This window comes from Eulemur rufifrons, chromosome 9, assembly GCF_041146395.1.
Source record: "Eulemur rufifrons isolate Redbay chromosome 9, OSU_ERuf_1, whole genome shotgun sequence".
Taxonomy (NCBI): Eukaryota; Metazoa; Chordata; class Mammalia; order Primates; family Lemuridae; genus Eulemur; species Eulemur rufifrons.
The window spans coordinates 306,941-322,273 of record NC_090991.1 but is presented as its reverse complement, the minus strand read 5'-3'; the positions used below and the strand labels follow the sequence as shown (position 1 = coordinate 322,273).

General features: G+C 39.5%; 1 long non-coding RNA gene across 1 annotated transcript in view; it reads left to right on the top strand.

Annotated features, from left to right (window-relative positions):
• LOC138391845 (uncharacterized) overlaps positions 1–15,333 on the top strand; it is a 38,587-nt gene that overhangs the window by 13,020 nt on the left and 10,234 nt on the right. Inside the window, exon 2 of the long non-coding RNA XR_011234878.1 lies at positions 14,804–14,974. This is a non-coding gene — a long non-coding RNA (uncharacterized lncRNA). The remainder of the gene's footprint in view (positions 1–14,803; positions 14,975–15,333) is intronic.

The following is a 15,333-nucleotide window of genomic DNA, read 5'->3' as shown; positions in this document are numbered from 1 at the left end:
TTATCCTATTTTATGATTGTTGGAATATTTGAAATGTTGGTGTTTTCTTCATCGAGGTAGATGTGTCTGCTGGGGGGGGGTGGTTGATTTTTTGTAAGACCCTGCAGAGTGATCTAGAAGGAATTTCTTTTCTCTCAGATGTAATTAATCAAGTGATGAAGAATGATGCTAACAAGGCATTTGCAGCTGTGCCCATGTTTGCCTGTGTAGATTGTCAGAGTTTATTAATTAGCATTTGTAGAAAACATTTTTGAATTTTAAAATTTTTATTTAAATGCTATATAACAGATTTCTCACGTTTATTGTCTAGTATAGATTGCTATTATGTTTTTAATTCCCAGTTGTCTTTTTAAAAAACATGAAAATGTTTAGGTTTCTAATCTGTTTTAGGATGAATCTGGGATTTTTTTAAGGTTTTATAAGATTTTTCACTCAGAATGAAACATGCTTATTGGTTTTGATTTATTGTAGTGTTTTGTTTTGTTTTTTTATTTCAGAGACAGGGTCTCACTCTGTCACTCATGCTGGAGTGCGGTGGCATGACTGTCACTCACTGCAACCTCAGACACCTGGGCTCAAGCGATCCTCCTACCTCAGCCTCCCGAGTAGCTGGGATAATAAGCTTGCACTGCCATGCCCGGCTGATTTTCAAAGTTTTGGTAGAGACGAGGTGTTGCTATGTTGCAGAGGCTGGTCTGGAACTCCTAGCCTCTGCATCCCAAACTGCTGGGGTTACAGGTACTGGCCACCCCACCTGGCCTGTTTTAGTGGTTTTTTAATCTCAGTTTTTATGAAACAAATATTTTAACATTTTATTGAATGTTAAATGTTAGTAATGTGTCAGAATGGGGGGCATTGTAGGTTCCCTGTGTATTCTTGAGAGGAACTGAGTGAAACGTGCTTATCCTTAATGCTTGCTTGCTAGTTAGGTGATAGCATTTTTTCTGATTTTTTTTTCATACTTCCTGGAAAAACTTGGAATTTAGCATATTAAATATTGACTTGCTGCCTCAGTTCAAAGCTTCAGTATGCTTGACTCTTTCTGTAATACTACCAAATTATGAATGGACTAGAATTTCATTGAGACTGCTCTGTGACTGCATCCAAATGGGGTTTCTGAACTGAAATGCCAAAAAGATTTGGTAATAAATTGTCTTTATTGTCTTTATCTTGACACTGTAAAATACCTGTAAATGTATTTTAGTCAAAATTATGGTAACACATACTCAGTCCTTTTCCTAGAATGCATTAGATAAGTCCACATTAAATAGAGGTGACTTTGAAAATGACTAAATGGTGAGCCCTGATATTTCTGTTTTGTTGCTTGCCCGCTTAGAAACTCATGCTAAGATTTCTTATGACATCTTCTGTGATCAAATTTTGTAGTTGTACTCAAACATAAAATGACTTTTGTTTTATTTGACTTAATAATTTGCTTTCACTTTTTGCTTAGTAAAGCAAAAATGAATTTTTACTACCTCTAGCATTGGGTATATTTTATGCCTTACATGTAGTGGGAATTTATGGGTATCTGTGGAACTAGTATGTTCAGTGGATGGGACTTGGTAAGGCTAAGCAGAAAACAGTTTTCACTGTGCCTTCAGACTCTCCATAGATTCAGTCTCTACCTCTGCATGAGCTCTTAGTAAGATCAGATAGCTTTTCCAGTAACTTCCAGGTAATAAAAACTCTTGTGGTTACTTGTCATTCATAATCTTATTTTAGTCATTAGGAGGTGCAGTTCAGTATAATCAGTGTTGAGACGCTCACACAATTCTGAACTCTTCTTTGGTTCCCACTGTTTCAGACCTAGAAGCCTGCTTTGGAGGAAGATTCCTACTGGATTTCTCTTTTTATTTTGCCAGATTCTCTTCAGTGTGACGTCCTCACCTGCTCAGGGTCCAGCTCCATGTGGAAAAGGGATTGAGGGGAAAGGTATGGTTTATTTTAGCTGATCTGGTTGTGATCTGGCATTTTTGCCTCCTGGGTTGGACAGGTTGTTCAAAGCTGACTCCCTAGGACTGCTGGAAATAGTTTTCTGGAGAATTCTATGTCTGGGACCCCCAGCTACAATTCCTGTGATATAATTCTCTATCTTTAATTTCGCTTCCCAGCTTTCCTCATCTGCGGGCCCACTTTGCCCAGGGTGACGTTCTGCTTTAGTGTTTAAGGTGGTTCTATAACATTTTAACCAGAACTGCCCATACTTTACTAAGGATATTTCATTCGGCATAATTCCACTGGGGCTTCCGCATCCTCTATTTCCAACTTCTGTCAGATACAGTAGACCCTCTGTGTCTGTGGGTTCCACATGTGGGGATTCAACCAACTGTGGATCAAAAACACTGAACCCTGTCTCTAAAAAAAAGACAAATTTAAAAACTACAGGATAACAGCTACTTAATGGCATTTACATATAAGTAATCTAGAGATGCTTTAAAGTCTATGGATATGTATAGGTTATATGCAAACACCTACCCATTTTATATCTGGTACTTGAGCATCTGGGGATGTTGGTATGGTGGGGTTCCATGAACCAAACCCCCGTGGGACAGCTGTAACCCCCCTTGACAGCACTTCTGTCTGTTTGGGACCTGCAGTCCATTGCTTCTGCCACCTCTGTACTGTCTCTCTTCCTGCACATCCTTACTTGAGTATTTTCCCTGCCTTGAAGCCATGGTCCACTATTATAATCTCTCCCTTTCATGGGCCCTCAGTTCCATGTAGGGCGCTCCTCCATTGCACTCCCCTGGCCAGCCCTCCACCCCACACCGTTTACATGCAGTTCTCCGTCCGGTTCAGCCTGCACCTGGGCAGTAGACCGTGCTCTGAGGAAAACACAGCCATGCTGACCCGGGTCTCCCGTTCAGTGCCTGACCGCTGACCTCAGGAAGGCCCTTTGTGTTGCTGACAGTGGTGTAATCCCAGGACATTTCCCTGGTTGAATCACTTTAGCATTCCCATAAGTGACTATTTTTTTTTTTTTTTTGAGACAGAGTCTCGCTTTGTTGCCCAGGCTAGAGTGAGTGCCGTGGCATCAGCCTAGCTCACAGCAACCTCAAACTTCTGGGCTTAAGTGATCCTACCGCCTCAGCCTCCCGAGTAGCTGGGACTACAGGCATGCGCCACCATGCCCGGCTAATTTTTTCTATATATATTTTAGTTGGGCAGATAATTTCTTTCTATTTTTTTAGTAGAGACAGGGGTCTCGCTCTTGCTCAGGCTGTTCTCGAACTCCTGACCTTGAGCGATCCACCCACCTCGGCCTCCCAGAGTCCTAGGATTACAGGCGTGAGCCACCGCGCCCGGCCCATAAGTGACTATTTTACACCTCTCTCCTCAAGCCCCTACCCTTTTCTCCATTTTCATCTGATAACGTGTTTCCCGTGTGTGAAAAATGAAAGCGATCAGAAAGCGTTTCCCTGTCCCTCAGGCCTCTGCCCATGCTCGTTGCATTTCCTGCTGTTCTTCACCCCGGTCTCCACGGCTGCCCTGGGTTCTCTCCCTTCCTCCTGTCAAGGACACTGCCTGGCTTCCGTGTCCATCCCCTCGTGCGTGCCAACGAGATGCGTCACTGTCCTATTTTTACCGGATCATTCCTGTCAGCATATAGATATATATGCAGCATGTAGATACTGAAATCTCCCATCTTTAAAAAACCTTGTTCAACACCACATCTTTCTTTAGTTACTACTCTCCAGAAAAGTTGATATTTGTGGTCTTCAGTACTCCCTGTCTCTCTTGGATCCACTACAGTGAGGTTTTTTTTTCTCTTCCATTCTACCACAGCAGCTCTTTTTTGAGGTTACTAGTGACCTCTTTGGTGAATTCTAATGTCAGTGAAGATAGCAGCAGTCACAGCATTTGATGTGTTTGATAATGTTCTATTCTTTGAAACCTTCTTCCCTTTGCTTCTGGGATATTACTGTTTATTTTCAGTTTCTTTTGCTGGTTCCTTTTCATCACTCCAACTTCTAAAAAATGAGGCAGTGTTCCAGGGATATATGTTTAGACCTCTTCTGTATTTATATTTAGTCCCTTGTGATCTCATCTTATCTAGCTAGAATTATATATTTCTAACTAAAAATTTTATCTTTGGTCTGAATTTCTTTCCTAATCTCCAGACTTGTATGTTCATGTGCGTACTCAACATTTTCAGCTAGATGTCTAATTTAACTAGACATCTAGATCCCAAATTTAACATGTCACAACTGAACAACTCGTCGCCTCCTTCTTCTCTCCCACCCATTCCAATAATTGTTTCCATTCCAGTCTTCCTCATCTTTTAAACGTCCACTCCCTCTTTCAGTTTCTCTGGCCCCAAACCTCATAGACATCTTGATACTCCCTTCTGATACTCCCCCATCTAATTCAAATAGTAATCACGAAAGTACCTTCTTTTTTTTTTTTTTTTTTTTTTTGAGACAGAGTCTTGCTTTGTTGCCCGGGCTAGAGTGAGTGCCGTGGCGTCAGCCTAGCTCACAGCAACCTCAAACTCCTGGGCTTAAGCGATCCTACTGCCTCAGCCTCCCGAGTAGCTGGGACTACAGGCATGTGCCACCATGCCCGGCTAATTTTTTTTTTTTTTCTATATATATTTTTAGCTGTCCATATAATTTCTTTCTATTTTTAGTAGAGATGGGGTCTCGCTCTTGCTCAGGCTAGTCTCGAACTCCTGAGCTCAAACGATCCGCCCACCTCGGCCTCCCAGAGTGCTAGGATTACAGGCGTGAGCCACCGCGCCCGGCCAAAAGTACCTTCTTTATATACTTTAAATGCTGCCTTAACTATAAATGGAACCACAATTTGCTGCCACTGCTGTAAGCAACTATAACCTCTTGCTTGTGTTATTTTCATAGTCACTCGTCTCCCCGCTGCTTCTGCACCTTTCTATTCTCAACGCAGCAACCACGGTGATCCTTCTAACATGAAAGTCTGGTTATTTCACTCCTGTGTTCAAACCGTTCAGTGGCTTTCTATATCCTTGAGAGTAAAAGCCAGAATATTTACTGTGCCTATAAGAGCCTCCGTTGATCTGTACCTCCTGCCTCTCTGGTTTTGTGTCCTACACAATCAGGTTTCTCCTTGGCTTCCTCTACTCTGGCCCCCAGGCATCCTCCAGGTTTCTTGAACCTGCCAAGCACAGTCTTGCTTTCGTGCCCTCAGGGATAGAGCATTGTTTTATATATTCACTGCAGAGTCCCCAGGACCGAGGCTGGCTCATGATGGGCACTCAGAGTTCCTGAATGAAGGGCTGCTTGTCTTGTTACTCCTGATTCTGGTTACAGCCTATATGCATGTTTCTATAACAAAAGTATTTGAACTTCACCTAAAACCGTATAGTCCTGTAAGAATTAAGTAGAAACAAATTTAGATACAAGAATATAAAGTAAGTTTCAAGTCAGTTTTTGTGTATGGGAAGTGAAAATACACAGTGAAATGGTAAGGGACAGAGGAGGTAGGAAAGGAATGAAGAGAGCTAAGGCAAATGAAATAAAGAAGAGGAAAACCTGGTTTGGAAATAGGGTGACAACATGTAAAAAATTTATTCTGGGCTTGTCCCATATTTCTTTTCAGTTACATTTCTTGAGTTCTGAGTGTTGGTGATTTTCATGGGCTAGACACTTCAAGTTGGACTATATTATACCCTTCTTTTTATCAGGGATGTAGGCTCAGGTGAGATCAGGAGCCAAAACTTCATTGTTCTTCTGTGTTTTGCCCAACTCTTTTTTTTAAAGAAAAGGAGAAATTACTGAGAAAGCCGAATGGTATTCTTAGCAGTTTTTATTTTTGTTTGTAGAAACCTCCAATAGAAGTCTCATAGTTTTAGGGAGGGATTTTCAGTGTACAAAAATGTATTGGTATGCCTGTCCTCTTGGTACCGTGCCGCCTATTTAGTCCCCCCTTAAAAAAGGAGAGGAATATAAGTACATTTATTGTTTTGCACGGTAAAATAGCAGCTAGCTACAATAATCACAAGTTTATTGAGTAGTATTAAATGCATATGCTTATTTGTACTCTTAAAGGAAAAAAAAGAAAAAGAAAAATGCTTGTACAGACTTAAATGCATAGTCTAAAAATGGAACTTAACTGATATTTAGTTGGGAAATGAGAGTGCAAGGGGAATTAATGATATGCAGATTTTTAGTATTTCATTGTGCTGAGACAAGATTTTTTTTCTTTTAACCTTTTTTCCCTGAGCTGTAGGTGTCATTTCCTGTTGGTTGATTAAAAAAAAAAAATCTTTTAGATAAATTGTTGATATGACTAGCTTGGTAGTTCCTCAATGAATAAATAATTTTATGTGCAAGTGTAAATTCTCCTCAAACCAGTCTACACAGTTTCCTTTTTTTGTGTAATATGCAAAAATTTGTCTTTATTGACTTGTGGGACTTTTATGTGGCCATAATGTAGACTTGGTTTTCATGGCTACAGGGAGTGTGGGTGTGTATGTGTGTGCATATTTCTTTACAGTTTTTGTAATATGAACATGTAATTTAGACTGATATGCTATATTTTACTTTAACTCCTAAGCACTAATTTGAACAAAAATCAGATTTGGTATTATATTTTTCTTTCACGTTAACATAAGCATGACCTCTATAATTCTTAAAAAGTCTATTTACATACCAAATAAAATGATTTTGGATGGCACACAAGAAGTGTTTGCCTATGGTTTTGAAATAATCCTAGCCTGAACAACATAGTGAATCTATTTTATAGACTAAATAGGTCATCTTCATTAGAATTCAACATTGACATACTTGAATTCATATGTTAGCATTTCACGTACGAAGTAAACATCTTGGGTTAATAAGATCCTTATTTCTGAGCTGGTGTGTACTCCTACCACTAAGTTTATTTCAGCTATAGTCATGGTTTTTTGTGGGGTTTTTTTTTTGTTTTTTTTAAAGAGACATGGTTTTGCTCTGTTGCCCAGGCTGGAGTGTAGTGGTGTGATCATAACTCCTGGGATTGCTGTAGCTACCTGCTAGTTTACCGTGCAAAACAATAAATGTACTTATATTCCTCTCCTTTTTAAAGGGGGGACTAAATAGGCGGCACAGTACCAAGAGGACAGGCATACCAATAGAGTTTTGTACACTGAAAATCCCTCCCTAAATCTAGGAGACTTCTGTTGGAGGTTTTTACATTGGCAATCTCCTGCCATTGCTTTTTGAGTAGCTGGGACTACAGGCATGTACCACCATGCCCAGCAGAGTAGAATTTTTTTTTAGAGATGGGATCTTGCTGTGTTGCCCAGGCTGGTCTTGAATTCCTGGGCTCAGGAGATCTTCCTGCCTCTCACGACCTCTCAGACAATCTCACCTTTGCTCATTAGGCTGTATGCAAGTTAGTCTGTTCAGTTTCTCAAACATGCCATGCTTGGTCTTGCCTTAGGACTTTTACACTTGTCGTTTCCTTTGTCTGAATGGTCTTTCCCAGATCTTGAGCCTGGCCCCTTAACTTTAAGGTCTCAGCTTAAATATCACCTAACTCACCACGCAGTTTAAAATAGCTTCCCCATTACTGTTTTAATTTCTTCATGGCATTTCTCAGTCCTTGAAATTATGTATTTTTATATATATTTCTTAGGAGAGCAGGGACCTCCTTTGTCTTGTTCCCTGCTGTCCACAATGCCCAGAATGCTACCTGGCACCAAACAGGTGTGCAGTCAAGTGTTGAATGGATGAAACCAGGTACCGGTCTCATTGGTTCTTTGTTATGAATGACTTTACTGTACTAGTATTTTAAACTGTCAACAGCATATTTCTTCTAACCTAGGGAAGACAGAAACTGGATCAATCAGACAAAAGCCTGGCTTTAGAACAGGGTGGGACAGTTTGGGGACTGCTCTGATCCTCAGCGTGTTCCATGGAGCCATGGTGTGCTGGAGTTGGTGAGGTGCCTGTGCCTCTCGCTCCGACTCCGCGACTCCGCGCTGGGTGCCATTGTCTGGCAGCTTGAAACTGGCCGTGGTGGGACAGTTCCAACATGGGAATGGGCAAAAGCTACCAATCAGGGCTCTTTTTTTCAAAAGAGGTGGTGGTTCAATATTTATCAGGAGACCACTGGGTGGGCCCATGTGAAATTGCTGGTGTTTGCTTGAATATTGGCAATTTCTTATGTTTTAACCTAGTAGAGTTACCTGTTTTGGTTTAAAGATAATTTCTTCATAGGAGTTACTGAAATTACCTCAGTGCTTTACCTTCTTTCTTTTTCAAAATTATGTTCCCTTCACATCTGATGATTACTTTGAGATTCATTTAATGCATAAAATTAGCTACGTATATGTTTGTATGTTAATTATTTAACTGCATATCTAATAGTTTAGCTTATTCCAAAGCAGGCACAAAAGATCTTCAGATTCCTCTGAGAGTGTTCTTGGTTTCGCTACTGAGCAGTAAATGAGCCTTTTGAAAGGTGTTCCTTTTCTCGTCCAGAAAGCAGATCTGATTCAGTTAGTGATATAGCATTATCTACCCTTTTTTCCCCCCCTATGATTGACATAAATATGTCTGAGTTCAGTTTTTTGGGGGTTTTTTTTCTGGCTTTTTTCTTCTTTTGCCCATTATTACTCTTGAAGTGCTTGCTTACATTTTCTGATCATTTACTTCTGCTACTCCGTGATTTCTTCTACAAATAAATGTCACTAAATCAATGAAATGATTCTGTCTTGTTTCTCGAGTTTTTTCCTATTATCTTTCCTATGGTTACCTGGACATTCCAGCCCATTTCCAACCCTCCCCCCAGCTCTCCAGCAAAGAGACATGAAATTACAGGCATCATTTTCTTATCTGAGGAAGTTTATTGTTTAAAAATTGAACTTTGTTGGCTCAGGGAAATTTATTGGTATTTCTTGAGCAATATTTGTTTTATGTTAATTCTGAATAAGTGGATTTGAACTGGTGGTATTGAATTATTATAAAATATGACACCTACGTTTCCTATCCTCTAACTCAAATTGTTCTCTCTCTTATGTACATATGAAAAAAAACTGTTTAATATAGAGCATCAGAAAGTATATATAAGGTAAAGAAGAAACCTTCACTCCTACCACCACAGGATAACCAACCACTGGTAATATTTTGATGAATATCCTTCTAGATAAATCAGTGAATATATGCTTTTTCACAAAAGTAAGATCTTACTATACATAGTATTCTATAACATTTTACCTTAGCAAATATTATGATCATATAAGCATTGCTTTTTATTACTTCAGTTTGAAAGGGTCTTATTGGAAAGTGAAAATTTTGTTTGACAAGAGCAAAGCTGTCAGCAAAGTTGTGAGTAAAAACAATGGTGTTTATGGAGAGCAGAATGTGGCAGAGTCAACTGGAGACAAGAATTACTTAAGCAGTAATTTTTTTCTCAAGAGCTCTGTCACCATTGTACAATAGCCTGATTGTTTTATACTAGCTAACAAAAACCGTTCCTGACTCTATCTATGTAAAGTAGAATTATTTTAAATAGCCCTATGGTGAAATATGGGCCTGTAAATACGTTCATATTTTTTAGACTGCCCAAGTCCTACTGATGTCTTAATATTAAAATACTTCTAGAAGAAAAATGTGTTTTTTTGACAGCCTTCATCTATGTGTGGTATGACAGTTTTATTAGATATTGCTGCCCTTGTTATGTGTCAGAGTGAGGGAGTTCTTAGAAAAAGAAAATTTAGCATGTAAGAATTCTTATGTTAATGTTTGATTTGACTTTTGTTTTATGACTGTGAAAATTCTTGTGGAAGAATTGCTGAGATGCATTGGTGTATTGCCTCCTTGGAAATTACCAGTCCCAATCTTGTCAAGTAATTGTTTGGGTCTTAAGTAGCAATTTTTTTTTGAGACAGGTCTTACTTAGTTGCTGGGGCTAGAGTGCCGGTGGAGTCGTCATATCTCACTGCAACCTCCTACTCCTCGGCTCAAGCCATCCTCCTGCCTCAGCCTCCCGAGTAGCTGGGACGACAGGCATGCGCCGCCATGCCTGGTAATTTTTTCTGTTTGTGGTAGAGACGGGGTCTCACCCTTGCTCAAGCTGGTCTTGAACTCCTGAGCTGAAGGGATCCTCCTCCTTCGGCCTCCCAGAGTGCTAGGATTACAGGCGCCAGCCACTGTGCTGGGCCTTAAAGTAGCAATTTTTAAAGCCACTCAAAGATCCTTTAAGGGTTTTATAATTTAAATGTTTTTTCCTTTGGGGCCGGGCGCGGTGGCTCACGCCTGTAATCCTAGCACTCTGGGAGGCCGAGGTGGGCGGATCGTTTGAGCTCAGGAGTTCGAGACCAGCCTGAGCAAGAGCGAGACCCCATCTCTACTAAAAATAGAAAGAAATTATATGGACAGCTAAAAATATATATAGAAAAAATTAGCCGGGCATGGTGGCACATGCCTGTAGTCCCAGCTACTCGGGAGGCTGAGACAGGAGGATCGCTTGAGCTCAGGAGTTTAAGGTTGCTGTGAGCTAGGCTAACGCCACGGCACTCACTCTAGCTGGGGCAACAGAGTGAGACTCTGTCTCAAAAAAAAAAAAAAAAAAAAAAAATGTTTTTTCCTTTGCCACAGGAAAGGCACCTGTTACCTAGGGTAGAGTAGGCTGTTGTTTTGCCTTGTTTTTAGCTATGCCCTTTTCTGTGTTGTATTACCGCTTGCTCGCAAGCTCTTGTAGTCTTTTTCTGTTCAGTGGCCATTTCTCTTACCCCGAAATGCCACATCCCAGACGGTGCATGTGTTGCAGAAAGCACTTCTCACATGGTAAAGAAGAATAAAAAGCAGTGTAGTCAATGTGGACTTTTTTACTGAGAAATGATGTATTTCTTGTTTAGAGACTGGCAGTGTAGTCACTAAAAAATGTTTTTCATCCACATTCTATGTTTGTGAATGAACATGCAGGTGTCTCTGTTTGTTGGAAGGTAAAGTGAATCTTGAGATAAATTCGAGAAAAGTGTTTAGAATTATTCCATACATTTTGCTGTTTTAAAAAAAAATGTTATTTTTAAAAAAGGTTCATTCCACAGTGAGTTTTTAGCCTCCTCATTTTACATCTATTTTATTTTTGTAAACTGTTCTAAAGAAGCTTAGTAACTAGTCACACAGTAAGTGGCAGAACTCATGTTTGAAGTCCTTTCTGATTTTTCAGAGTCAGTAGCTTGGGAAGCCCTGTAAAGTGGCAGAAAGAATATGGACTTTGGAGGTAGACACACCTCAGTTTGATCACTAACTCTGGCACATATTTGCTGCATGGCAAGTTCTTACCCTGGGTGATTTTTATTTTCCTTTTCATTTAAGTGAGGGTAATAGGCTTATTAAGATTAAATGAAGTAATACACGTAAAGCACTTGGCTTGTACAAGATGCTAATAAATGTTTCATTTCCTTTCTGCTACACCTTATGGTTTTAAAATATCTTGGGAGCCACTTGGACATTTCACTTGAAAGTGAATTGCAGTCAGGAAACTGGAAATAGACGTAACCCAGGTGGACTCGTATTGTAGTGACCTTCTTAATTTCCCTGTCTGAGAAGCAGAGTGGTTCTTATAACTTTCAAAATATTTGACTTCAAGGCAGGTTTTATTGTTAAAAGCTGAAATGGAACCCATTGGGATGAGTTAATTATTGCTGACCAAAATGTCAAGAAAGTAACTATTTCTACATTTCCTGAGAAAGTGAAGCATTTGTGCTGTATCCATAAGGATGGTAAATTTTAAAGGCTAAGAACTGACCCTTTGGAAAGAAATATATGATGAAAATAGGAGGGGAAAGTGTTCAACCAGTAATAAAAACTTTTTATCAGATTTAAGAGATGATGCTGATTCAGACGTGCGCACAGTGACACAGGTGCTAAATGCAGTGCTGGAGGGAGTACAAGTCTGTGGAACCTGTTTCAGAAGCACTTTGGCACATGTCACAGAGCGGAACTCAGTACATCCTAAGGAAATAACCCATTTTTCTGTTTTGCGGGAGTGAGGGGAGAAATTATTTTTTTTATTGTAACAGCCTTATTGAGATTATTCATATAACATAAACACCTTTTTAAAGTACATAAGTCAGTGTTATACAGCCCTTGCCACTATCTAATTTTACAGTATTTTCATCACCCCCCCCCAAAAAAGAAATCAGCAGTCATTCCCCATTCTTCCCTCTCCTCAGCCCCTAACATATTTTGTCTTTCTAGATTTGCCTTGTTGGACATGTAATATAAATGGAATTATATGCTGTGTGGCCAACTGGCTTTCTTCATTTAGCATAATGTTTCAAGTGTGATCTGGACAGTGTATATCAGTACATCATTCTCTTTTATGGCTAAATATTATTCCATTGTAGGATATACAACATTTGACTTCTCTATTCACTAATGAATAGATAGTGAGTGAGTGAACCCAAACAACTGTGATGAACAACGCTGCTATGAAAATTCACGTACAGGTTTTTTTGTGTGGATATGTTTTAATTTATCTTGGATATATACCTAGGAGTGGAATTGCTGGATCATATGGTAATTCTAGGTTTAACATTTTAAGGAGCTGCTAGACTGCTTTCCAGAGTAGCTGTACAATTTTACATTTCTGTCAGCACAATAGGTAATATGTGGCCTTTTGTAACTGTCTTCTTTCACTTAGTATGTTCAAGGTTTATCCATGTTGTATGTATCAGTACTTTCTTTTCATAGCTTTATAATAAACCTTGAATTCACATAGTATAAGGTTTCTAATGGTATTCTTTTTCAAAGTTATTTTCACTATTCTATCTTTTTTGCATTTCTATGTGATTTTAGAATCAACGTGTCAATTTCTACAAAAAAATCTGCTGGGATTTTAACTAGAATTGCGCTGACTCTATTGCTTAAATTGGGGAGAATTGACATGTTAACACCATTGACTGCACTGATCTATGAACATAGTATCTCTCTCTATTTGTCTTTGCACATCATTTGATAATTGATTCATAATTCATATTTTTATATTATAAATGAACTTTTTTTACAGTGTCAGTTTCTGATTGTTCTTTGAACAATTGTTTTATAGAAACAGAGTCCGTTTTTGAGTATTGATCATGTATTCTGCAACGTTCCTAAAATCACTTTAGTTCTGCTAACAGTAGTCTTTTGGTTTTCCCAATTTCATTATAAGATTTAGCATAGCCTCTGAGTTCCTTGTCAGCTTAGAGTTGAAGAATTGCATAAGCTTATGAATTGTGATGTCAGTACCTTGCAAGGAGTGATGTGCAGCATCCCCAATATTTGTCTTCATTTTCCTTTTAATGAAATATTAATATTCCTCATAATATGGAACCTTGACATTTCAAGCTACTCTTATGTAAATAGTTGAATTTATAGGCAATTTCAGCAAAGTATTTGATTCTGAGGGAGGAATTGCTGTTTGTTTTCATGGCTGGAATTCTAACCATCTGTTCAAATTATGTATTTTGGAGGGCGAATCAATTGCCTTGCTGATGATTTTGGGGGACAAGGAGAGTATATGGTAAGGACTTTCATGTTTGTGGCTTGAGCAGAACTGTGTGGGTCATGGTATGATTTATTGAGATGAGGAAGAATGAGGAAGCAGTGGATTTAAGAATTCTTTTTATTTATTTATTTTATTTATTTATTTTTTTTGAGACAGAGTCTCACTTTGTTGTCTGGGCTAGAGTGAGTGCCGTGGCGTCAGCCTAGCTCACAGCAACCTCAAACTCCTGGGCTCAAGCGATCCTACTGCCTCAGCCTCCCGAGTAGCTGGGACTACAGGCACGTGCCACCACGCCCGGCTAATTTTTTCTATATATACATTTTAGTTGTCCATATAATTTCTTTCTATTTTTAGTAGAGACAGGGTCTCGCTCTTGCTCAGGCTGGTCTCGAACTCCTGACCTTGAGCGATCCACCCGCCTCGGCCTCCCAGAGTGCTAGGATTACAGGCGTGAGCCACCGCGCCCGGCCTGGATTTAAGATTATCAATTCGGCTTGGACAGGTTAGATTTTAGGCCTGTTTGCCTACTGTGTTAAATGTTTATAGGTTTATTTGGGTGCTTGTAAATGAAGAAATATATTTTAGGTTAAAAACAGGCCTGAGGTCCCATAGCTAGTCATTTACAGACTTAGAACTCAGGTCTTGGGTGCTCTGACTAAGCCCATGTTGTTATTCCCTTATGCTATATTATATCCTCAAGGCAGAAAAATATGCCTGGCTTTGGCAATAATAAAATGTTCCCTGAGAGCTACTGGAAATACGTAGCAGAGTTTGGAAGCTCAGCTGCCTGTGGAGTCCAGGCAGGTAACCGTGAGCCAGGCTGTAACATGAAAGAGTGGCGTTGTCTTTGGAGAACTGTGAAGTCCATGCCCCACCTAGAGGGTTAACTGTTAATCAGCTCCAGCAGATTATTACCATGTGGGAACGTGGGTGCAGTATTGCCAGATTTTCTGATTTTTCAAGAGAGCTAGAAGTGTTGATTTTTCACGTGAAGTCTTCTGATTTATAAATGTAGGTAGCTATCCTTTAACACACTGTGGAGACCAACCTTGCGTGGGTCCAACAAAAATATCTGTCTGCTGAATTCTGCTTACTGGCAATGTTTGCTAGGGTTGTACCGGTATACTGTGGAAGCAACAACAGATTTACATGATGGGAAAAGGGTGGTAACCACATACAATAAGCACATTACAAGTGTTGAAGTGTAGGTTGCTTAGTTTAAACATGGTGCTTAGTCTGATGTTTGAGTTCAGTTTTCATATGGATCAGTTAATTATAGATGGGGGAGGGGGAATTGCTCCCTGCAGCTTTTTGCCTCCTAATTGCATGCTTTCATTTGCAGATAGGGCCGGTTTGGAGTGTGTGGATTTTTGAGTGAAACCTCTTCCCCAGATGAGAAGAAACCTTCAAGGAGGAACTACTGGCAGTGAGTCTGCAGCGTCATCTGGATGCATAATATGGAATGTTCTAAGCCCAGATGTAGCTGAATGGGTGGCTCCACTGATGAGGAGTGGTAAGTCTTATTGTCCCCACTGATAATTAAATAACTTCAATTCTTTCCATAAAAATAGAACGACTTCTGCATTCTTAGCATTTACTGATGAACAGTAAGTTAATTTTCGTATCACTGGGAAAGACAACAGTGCAGTTTAAGAGAATTCTTTATCCCTAACAGTGTATTTAATGTATGATTTCAGAATTTGGCTTTCTTCTTCCAGTTAGGCACATCTCTTCCTTTGCTTATGTATTTTTCTTTTTTATTTCTTCTTCATTCCAAGGCCGGAAATATTCTTGAAATATTCAGCCCACACTGAAGTGATGGTCATGATGGTTACCAGTATCCATGGTAATCTTAGTTGTAGTGGATCTCAT